The sequence below is a fragment of the Scylla paramamosain genome, chromosome 3, assembly GCF_035594125.1.
Source record: "Scylla paramamosain isolate STU-SP2022 chromosome 3, ASM3559412v1, whole genome shotgun sequence".
In the NCBI taxonomy this organism is placed as follows: domain Eukaryota; kingdom Metazoa; phylum Arthropoda; class Malacostraca; order Decapoda; family Portunidae; genus Scylla; species Scylla paramamosain.
Genome location: NC_087153.1, coordinates 34,750,522 through 34,760,521, shown reverse-complemented (window position 1 = coordinate 34,760,521; position 10,000 = coordinate 34,750,522). Strand labels below are relative to the sequence as shown.

Here is a 10,000-nt window from a genome sequence, read left to right as displayed (position 1 = left end):
CTCTGGGCTGTATTCTTAAACGTTGTAGTCTCCCATAAGGGCTGTCATTCAAAGGCCACGGGTATGATGATACTTATTCTCATGGGTACTTTTCTGACAGGTCTCTCACAAGGACCATCTTTCAAAGGCTATGAAGATAATAATACATGGGTATATTTCCTACTAACAGTGTACCATCTTCGTTAAAATATCACTAGGATCATGAAAGCACCCTTGAAAACCTCTTCCAGTATCTTCCACTATGTTAAAAGTAATCAAAATAAGACGCTGAATCCTTTTTTAGAATACGGATTGTCAGAATACAACACGCGTCACCCAGGAGGTCTATGTCAAGGTCTATGGGGAGCTTGGTCTCTGTAACGTCATGGCTTGCAGTAGACCAGACAAGATTTAACTCTCTGACTGCTAACGAGACGCCACTTGTTGCTTCATTTCAGTAACATTAGACTACTTTAATAAGTGGAAACAAAGCAGCAGGTGCTAATAGCTTTGAAGAACTCTTTCATTCATTTTGCTGTCAGTGATACCTCCAAATTATACTCTCACTAGACCATTTCATTAAACTTTAAGCGCAATGGTCGTCTTGTGGTAAAATAAATAAAAGTTTGCGTGGACAACAACATGAGAGAGAGAGAGAGAGAGAGAGAGAGAGAGAGAGAGAGAGAGAGAGAGAGAGAGAGAGAGAGAGAGAGAGAGAGAGAGAATGTTAATTTCGTCTTTCCTAAGCTACAGAATTTTCTAAAAAGACTATAGCACAACAATAAGCGTTTAAACAATTGAAAGTGAATATGGAAAGAAAAGAAAAAAATATGTAGCAGTGAAAGGGCTCAGCTTGAGGAGGCGGCATTGCAGTCAGAACGTTAGTCGTCTGAGTGGGCATTCAAGACACGCTCATCCTCGAGAGACAAGAACCACAAGCGCCACAAGAGCCAGTCGTAGCACCTGTATGAACCTGACTTGCCTGGTGAGCAAGACAGAGGCCGCCGCTCCACAGACGCACAGCCCTCCATCATTCACACGCCGTGTCTGACAAGTGGCCAAGAATGCCGCGCGGAGCCATGCCCAGAGCCTCTGCTGACCGACGTCGAACACAGCTCAACAGGAACACGTGGCCTGATGGGGAGGGGTGAGCGGATGCTGCACTGCCCCTCTCTTCATCTCCCCTCCTCCCACACTCATCCCTCCTCCTGCCTCCCTCCTCCACCCCTGCAACACACCTCGCGACTTGGCGGGACCGTGTGCCATGCATATTACACACACACACACACACACACACACACACACACACACATAACGCTGCATCTCTCCCACCTCCACCGCCGCCGCCGCCACACTTGCTCCGGCCGCCTCCATCCCCCATAGGGATCATTGGCTCGGAGGTGCTGTGGTGGAGTAATGAAAGAAAACGGAGGAGTGGAGGCAGGGACGGAGTAAGGAGGCACAAGAATAGTGAAGTAATGGAGAAAGTGGGAAGTGAGAGGCGTGTACGTAACACTGTATTGCTTCCTGTCCTTGCTTCCTTAATTAACCAACAGTGATGAGGAAACGTGTTGCACACACACACACACGCACACACTCACACACACACATTCTAAACCATTACATGTTCGTGGATATAAAATTTATTTCGTGCAGAAGTTGAATTTTTCACATCGTCTTGAGAGAGAGAGAGAGAGAGAGAGAGAGAGAGAGTTAATTAGTTCCATTCTTCGCCGCTACATCTTTAGCTGATCATTCTGACAATCAAAACTTTCCACTAACCTTAATTTTCTAATCCCACACTCAGCTTATTTTCTTCTAGTCTTATAATTCTCATGATAACCGCACGCGCGTACACACACACACACACACACACTGCCTCCCTCCCTCCCTCCCCCCTTTCCTTGTATCTCTTTCATCTTTCCTCACATTTATAAGCAACATTCCTTCATTTACTCACCACCACTCCTCACATTGCCCGCCACTGTCGCATCTTCATTCTCTCTTTGTTATAAATAGAGGAGAAAAAACATCCGCCCGAACAGGGACTCGAACCCTGGACCCTTAGGTTAAAAGCCTAATGCTCTACCGACTGAGCTATCCGGGCTGACAGCGAGTATGCAGTGTGTTGGGGGTAACTGAGGTGTTTCTCTCTCTCTCTCTCTCTCTCTCTCTCTCTCTCTCTCTCTCTCTCTCTCTCTCTCTCTCTCTCTCTGTATGTGTGTGTGTGAGACTGACAAACCTGCATTTAATATGATCAACTTTAAATCTCTCTCTCTCTCTCTCTCTCTCTCTCTCTCTCTCTCTCTCTCTCTCTCTCTCTCTCTCTCTCTCTCTCTCATAACCTTTGGCCTCTGCTCGCATGAATGACGTGTCAGGAGAGGAGAGAGTGCTGATTGGATTATGCAGAGAGAGAGAGAGAGAGAGAGAGAGAGAGAGAGAGAGAGAGAGAGAGAGAGAGAGAGTGTGTGTGTGTGTGTGTGTGTGTGGTGCAAGAGGGGCGCAAGGCAAGGCAACTAACGAGACTTAACTTTTTCATAACAGCATTTATTACAACACGGAGGTGTGAGTAACAAGGTCACGGCGGCGGGAAAGTTCCGGGAAATAGTGAAATTGACAAAAAAAAGAAAAGGAAAAAAAAAACTAGACACATGAAGGCATATTATCTTTTGAGATGACAAGAGAAGAATATAAATGAGTCAAAGAAAAGAGTAATAATTCTGAGAGGAAATGTAGTGGTTGTTGTCAGAGAGAGAGAGAGAGAGAGAGAGAGAGAGAGAGAGAGAGAGAGAGAGAGGAGAGAGAGAGAGTGGGGGGGAGGGGGAGGGAAATGAAATGGTAACACCTAACTCAAGGGAAACCGCCAGGAAAGTGAAAGGTTTCCCGTCCCATGCGGATGCGGAACAGTTCTCTGACCTCTTGTACATTTTCATTAAGTCACGCGAGCACAGTGCAATAATGAATGTCGTAGTGTTTTCCAAGATACGCAGGTGTGTTGCCATGAATTATGACACCTGGCTAGGCATGCACCGGCGGCCTTCACTCAGTGCGCCTCACCTGTCGTAATATTGAGTCTTTGTGTCCTTTTTTTCTTTTTTTCTTTTCTTTCATGTTTTCTTTTTTTTTTATTTACAGGAAAAAGATGTTGACTGGCCAAGACCTACAAAAACTGAAGGGAAAAAATATTGATTACGCTTTGTCTCAAAAAAAAAAAAAAAGGAGAGAGAAAAGAAAAGGGTGAGTAGAAAATAGATTATTTATTTCACCAGTCTTATGATTAAATTTTCCTTTTTTCTTCTTTTTCTTCTTTTTTTTTTCTTCTTCTTCTTCTTCTTCTTCTTCTTCTTCTTCTTTCTTTTTCTTTTCTTTTTCTTTTTCTTTTTTTTCTTCTTTTTCTTTTTCTTCTTCTTCTTCTTCTTCTTCTTCCTCCTCCTGCTCTTCTTTTTCTTCTTTCTCGTCGTTGTCGTCGTCTCTCAGTGAACCAACATTAGCGTAGCATTTCGTAGAATCACTTCGCCTCTCGCAGGAAGAAGTGGAGCGTGGTTAGATAGGCGAGGCAGCTCAGTGGGAGGGGAGCCACGAAATGGTTCCTCCTCGACCTCTCCGGCGGTGTGGAAGAATGTCATCAGGGAAAAAGAGCGAGCATTCTCAGCCGTATGCTCGTCCTCCGTGATGTCTTCCTTCACAGCAGCGGTGTCGACTCCAAACCCTCAGTGAAGCAGTGATATCTCGTAACATTGCGACTCAGCACTGCATTCTCAAACGTTTCGGCGCCTTATCAATTCACTTTGGCAACCTGTATTGGAAAATATTGTTGTTTTCACAGGTTTCTCAGTTGAACATGGAATCTACGTTTATGGAAACCGTATTTTGAAATGTTCCAGCGCCGTGCCTCAACTACTAATAGCAGTCTGTGGTGGAATTTATTGATGTGTTTAAAGGTGTTTCTATTGTTCTGTTAATAACTAGACAAAAAATATTCTACTGCTAGTAAAAAAAAACAAAAAAACATCAGAATACAACTACTATCTCTGAGACTTCTCTTAAACAGGCTTAGGTGGAAATTACAGGTGCCTTCATACATCTGGTAATCGATTCACAATGATTCTGCATCTTTGATAATAAGAAAAAAAAAAAAAAACGAAAACACGATTAATCATCTCCGTGGCCTTTGAAAACAGTCCGTATGCGAGACCAAGGCTAAGAATACAGACGTGGTAGCTGGAGATTTCGGTTCGCAGCCCAGTAGCGGGGAGGAGAGACGCGCCGTACTGCCGGAATGTGAAAGGTTATGAAAAGGTGGTGCACGGGGCGGGCGTTGCGTCAGACCATAGAGGACTTGAACCCAGCCATCCATAACACACACACACACACACACACACACACACACACACACACACACACACACACACACACGTCGCTTGTCAGTTTGAAGTAAATATAACGCACAGAAAAATACGACAGGTGTTTGTGCACATTGTGTGTCATAACCAGCGAAGTTCTAATTGTGTTTTTTCTTGTTTTTGTTTTTTTTACCACTAATGTTTGTAAAAAAAATACCGGATTAGATTAGAACAATGGTATGTACTTACACGGTATAGAATAAGAATGGGAATTGAACAGATACTTGAGCAGGACAATAATGTGAGTAAAGAAGGGGAAAATAATGTGGGATAGAAATTGAAAGTGTGCGTAGCTGATGCAGGAAAGTGATGTGGGGAATAAATTAGGTTAGTGTGGGGATCTATTGTATTACATTTGACGTTGTCCTTTATGCATGGTATTATTTTGATTAGTCATGCCAGAAAGAGAGAGAGAGAGAGAGAGAGAGAGAGAGAGAGAGAGAGAGAGAGAGAGAGAGAGCTTATTCATGCTTTGCGGCACTCAAGGTTTAAATTTTTATCCTCCCTCCCCAAAAATCTATATATACGTATACATGAGTTAAAGGGAAAGACCCAAAACTTCCCTTCAGCGCCACGGACAAGACTCGCGTGGCGGCGCCTTTAGTCGATCAATTAATCAATCCACTTCTCGCCACATCCACATTACAGTGCGTGCCATCCACAGTATAGGTTCGAATTCTTAAACGCTTTGAATGATTGGTAGAGTTCCCACGATGGTTTCTTTTTTCCTATCACTAGAATCATGAAAACACCTTTGAAGATCGCGAGAGCCTCCACTAGAGTCTGTTCAAAGTAGTCGAGATGGGACGCCGGAACATTTCAGAAAACGGGCTGCCTGAAGGAAGGAAGGAAGACCAGCGGTGACTCTTGATGAACTGGTTGATTACGTATTAGGCGGCACAGCAACAGAGGTCATATATACGTAGGCTCTACAACATTCATGCATCGCTAGAACTGAGAGGTAGACGACGATAGGAAGACCAGTGACTGATGACACATGCAACCCTCCGCAGTAAAGTTAGATAGAAAAGTAACAGGGATCATTGGGAGAGAGGAATAAGAAGTGAGAACGAAAGGGGAAGACAGAGGAATTAAAACAGTAGTGGGACTGACAGGAGACAAAGAAGGCAGAGACAATGACAACAGAAATAGTGAGGGTCGTGAAAACATTCCTGCTCGAGTGCTGGAAGATAAGAAATCGAATCACTAAAGAACGTCAAGGAAGACAGAAAAGAGTCAGTTAAGAACCGATTCAAAGCGTAACTACCCTAAAGAAGAAGAAATCGAGGAACACACTGGTTTTTCTTACACTGTGTATATACTTTTCCATCAATCCCAAGTTCTCTCACCTACTAAGAACCTACCAACTTTCATGGTCTGTAAAGAGATTGTCAGCTAATCACAAAACTGAGAGTGGAAGTGAGCGAATCAAGGTACTGGGCCTTTGAGCGTGACGGTACGTGCATCCTGTTGAAGGAGGCATGCTGCGTGGGTTGGCTTCCTGCAGCACACGAGAAGGGTAAGGCCACTAGTATTCCTGAAGACTGGGAGGAAAAGTAAGTTCAAGGCCAACTTATGTGTTCATTAGATCATGACTGCTTCCTTTCCTCAGCCAGCCTGCAACAAGAGAGGCCAGAGAATGTTAAATAGGCGAAATCAAAATTAAGAAAGGTCGTTCGGTAAGTTTTTACAGCGCAGAGAAAAATATGACGCTCAAGGCTGCGTGTGAATTTTTTTTCTTTTTTGTTTTTTTGTGTGTGCGTTTCCTTTCTTTACCCATCCTGCAAGAGAAAGGTCACTACGTCGGGGAAAAAAAGAAATTAAAGTGAAAAAATGGATAGTTCATAAAACGTTGCTCTGATAGTGTAAGGAAAAATACTTCGAAGGTTAACTCGTGTATTTTTTTTTTTTTTTTTCAGTGTTTTCTTTTCCCACCCTCCGTGCTGGAGAGAGGCCGGCAGAGCATGTGGAAGGAGCGAAATGAAATGAAAAATTGATCGCTCGATGGTTGAAATTTTGCAGTATGTGTTAAAGTATATACGTCAGAGTTCATTTTTGTGTTTATTAATGTTTCCCTGCAAGAAAAAAGGAAAAATGTAAAGAAAGAGAGAGAGAGAGAGAGAGAGAGAGAGAGAGAGAGAGAGAGAGAGAGAGAGAGAGAGAGAGAGAGAGAGAGAGAGATCAGCTTAACGTAACCCTAACATAATACAGTCAACATTGCCTTAGTAACCCGTTGAGTCATATTAGTGACGTGGTACTCTGCTTCAGTTTAAAAAAAAAAAAAAGCTATCATAGAATATAATGAGGAAGACAACCTGTTTAAAGTTCCAAAGTTTGCACGAAGATACCGAGTGAATTCTGACTCACGTGCGTCACTCATTCAGTAATTTATACATGGGTGAGTTGGTCCATCGGCATAATCAGCCAGCGGACCGAGTCTTCCGCCGCAAAATGGCTGCTGCTGGATTTGGGAAGATATTGCATGAGCAAACCAAGGCGGGGCTCCAGGCAGATTGCACCTTTGGCAAGCGAGCGAACCTGTGGAATCACTGGGAAGGGAGGGAAAAGGATGGTGAGTGAGGGGAGCAACTCTGTCCCTTGTTGAGGAGTTGAAGGAAGAGGAGGAGGAGGAGAAGTATCGTTACAGTATTTAAGTCTGTTCGCGCTCAGAGTTCATTCAGTATTTTATTAAAGAGAATATTGTGAAGTTTGACGTTCGTGAAAAAACTGAGTCGATACAAATATGAATTTACTCAGTATTAAAACGTGAATAAAAGAGAAAGAAAGAAAAGAAAATCGTCGCGACACAATGGCCGCAGTTTAGGCTTGACGTGTTCGTGTCTCTTAACCCACGACTTGTGCTGAACTTGTCCCGGTGGACGGTACTGTGTGGGTAAATGTGGAATGAACCAGAACAGTGGAACTTGTGTACTGTGGAGAAGAACGCACCGGACACAGCACTCTGCAGTGTGCGGAGGTGTGGCAGCGAAAGACCAGCCTTCAATGACGACTTTTCCCCACACCTACACTTCCTTGTAAAGGTGATGGTCACTGGAAGAGCCGAGGAACCCTGGCACGTCACAATGGTGGAAGAAGATTACCTCTCCTCCCTAAACAGAATGATGGATGAGTCCTTCCGAGCACCAAGGAAATGGCTTGCTGCACTCACAGAACGTGGTACAAGTACTGAACGATGGCGGTTCACAAGATGGTCAGCAAGAACTCGAGACGAGCGTTCCGGCGGCCGCCGCCGAGCACGACAAGGCGGGCATCACGGTGGCTGGCACACAGAGGGAGTTCTTGGAAAACCACCGACACAAGCCGAGAGGCTTTAAGTTAAAATACAAGACTCCCTCAGAGAGAATCAGAAGATTCTTGATGGCACTGAAAGATGCATGCCTTCCTCTGCCTCCCAGGAAGATGAGGTGACGGGGGATCCAGGAAGCAGACTGCTTGAGGAGGCTGAGAAGTAGTAGCCTCCCTCAGCAAACCCAGGAAGATCAGAAGAATACATTTTAGTTCAGCTTTTTAAGACCGAGATTTTTCGTTACTTATTGTCTCTGTCTATCACAATTCTATGTTGTCATTTTCTCGCAACACAAATAAAAAAAAACAGAAATAATAGAGTGATGGTGATTACATTTCTTGAAAGATAAAAAGATAACATTTAAAAATATGCAACCGTTTATCCTCAAACATGAACCAAAACAATTAAGAGGAGGACAAGCTCCAGACGTCCGCTATTCAGTAGAACGCAATAATGAACGCGGCGTGCAAAGTTGTTGATAATGCGCTCACATTCCTCACTCACTGCCGCAGTGCTGTGTCTCCTTCTACCACTACTCCCATTGTTACTGCTCTTTTGAACTTGCTAACTGCATGCTTTTCTCACTCCCTGCGCCCCTATGGTCAAGCTGCACAGGAGTTTCTACTTAGTCTCATCCCCAGTTTTTCCACCTTAATAATGTAAGAGTTGGCCAGCATCTCCAGTTTCATCCCTTTTACTGATGAGCTCTGGAAGTCTTCCTGTTTCTGCATTTCCTTCTGCCTATGACTGAACTGTTTCAAAAAGAGTGAATCCTTTCACGATTCTATGGAAAATTTCGTCAGATCCAAGGGTCTTATTTACTTATGTCTTTCCAATTCAATGAAAAATATGGCTTTTTACAATGAATAAGCCATATGTATATATATATATATATATATATATATATATATATATATATATATATATATATATATATATATATATATATATATATATATATATATACATATGTATATATTCTTTGACTACTTAACTTCCAAAGTGGAGCACATTCTGACTCGCTTTCCTTTTACAGGGGTATCCATTTTTGGAGATTTCGATGTTCACCACCAGCTTTCGCTTGCCTCTCCCTTCACTGACCATCCTTTTGAACTAGTCTAAATTTAACTCTGCTATCCTCCACGACCTAGAGCAACTGGTGCAACACCCTTCTCGTATTTCTGACCGTCTTGGAGATACGCCCAACATTCTTGGCCTTTTTCTAACTTCTAATCCTTCTGCTTATGCTGTTGCCCTAACTTTTCCGTTGGGCTCCTCCGATCACAATCTCATATCTGTATCTTGTCTTATCGCTGCAATCCCTCCTCAGGATCTCTCGAAGCGGAGGTGCCTCTAGCGTTTTGCCTTTGCTAGTTGGGGGGACCTGAGGAGGTATTATGCTGATTTTTCTTGGAATTACTACCCTTTCTGTCTCTGTTTGCTGAGCGCATAACAGAGGTGATAGTGTCTGGCATGGAGGCGTACATTCCTCACTTTTCTCTCTACCTAAACCTTCCAAACCTTGGTTTAACACAGCTTGTTCTCGTGCTATACATGATAGAGAGGTGGCCCACAAAGGGTACTTAAGTCTTCCATCACCAGAATCTCATGCGCTTTATATTTATGTTCGGAATCATGCCAAATATGTTTCTCCAACCAACCAAAAACTCCTTCATTAATAGAAAGTGCCAAACTCTTTCAAGGTATAACTCCCCTCGTGACTTCTGGCATCTAGCCAAAAACATCTCCAATAACTTTGTTTCTTCATCTTTCCCTCCTTTATTTCAACCTGATGGCACCACTGCCATCTCATCTATTTCTAAAGCTGAACTCTTCTCTCAAACCTTTGCTAAAAACTCTACCTTGGATGATTCAGGGCTTGTTCCTATCGTCCAGCCTCTGACTTCTTCATGCTATCCATTAAAATCTTTCGCAGTGATGCTTTCCATGCCCTCCTTGGCCTAAACCCTCGCAAGGCTTATGGACCTGATGGACCTTATTGTTCTCCGAAACTGTGCCTCCGTGCTTACATCTTGCCTAGTCAAGCTCTTTCAATTCTGTCTATCTTTCCTTCTTGCTGGAAGTTTCCCTACATTCAGCCTGTTCCTAAAAAAGGCTGACCGTTCTAATCCCTCAAACTACCGTCCTATTGTTTTAATTTCCTGCCTATCTAAAGTTTTGAATCAATCCTCAACAGGAAGTTTCTTAAACATATGTCACTTCACAACCTTGTATCTGATCGCCAGTATGGGTTCCGTCAAGGCCGCTCCACTGATGATCTTCTGGCTTTCCTTACTGAGTCTCGGTCATA

At 43.4% G+C, this 10,000-nt stretch overlaps 1 non-coding gene across 1 annotated transcript; it reads right to left on the bottom strand.

Annotated features, from left to right (window-relative positions):
• Nucleotides 1–2,013: 2,013 nt before the first annotated feature.
• Trnak-uuu (transfer RNA lysine (anticodon UUU)) lies at nt 2,014–2,086 on the bottom strand. Its single transcript has one exon. It is a non-coding gene; the product is annotated as a tRNA-Lys (tRNA).
• Nucleotides 2,087–10,000: the final 7,914 nt, after the last annotated feature.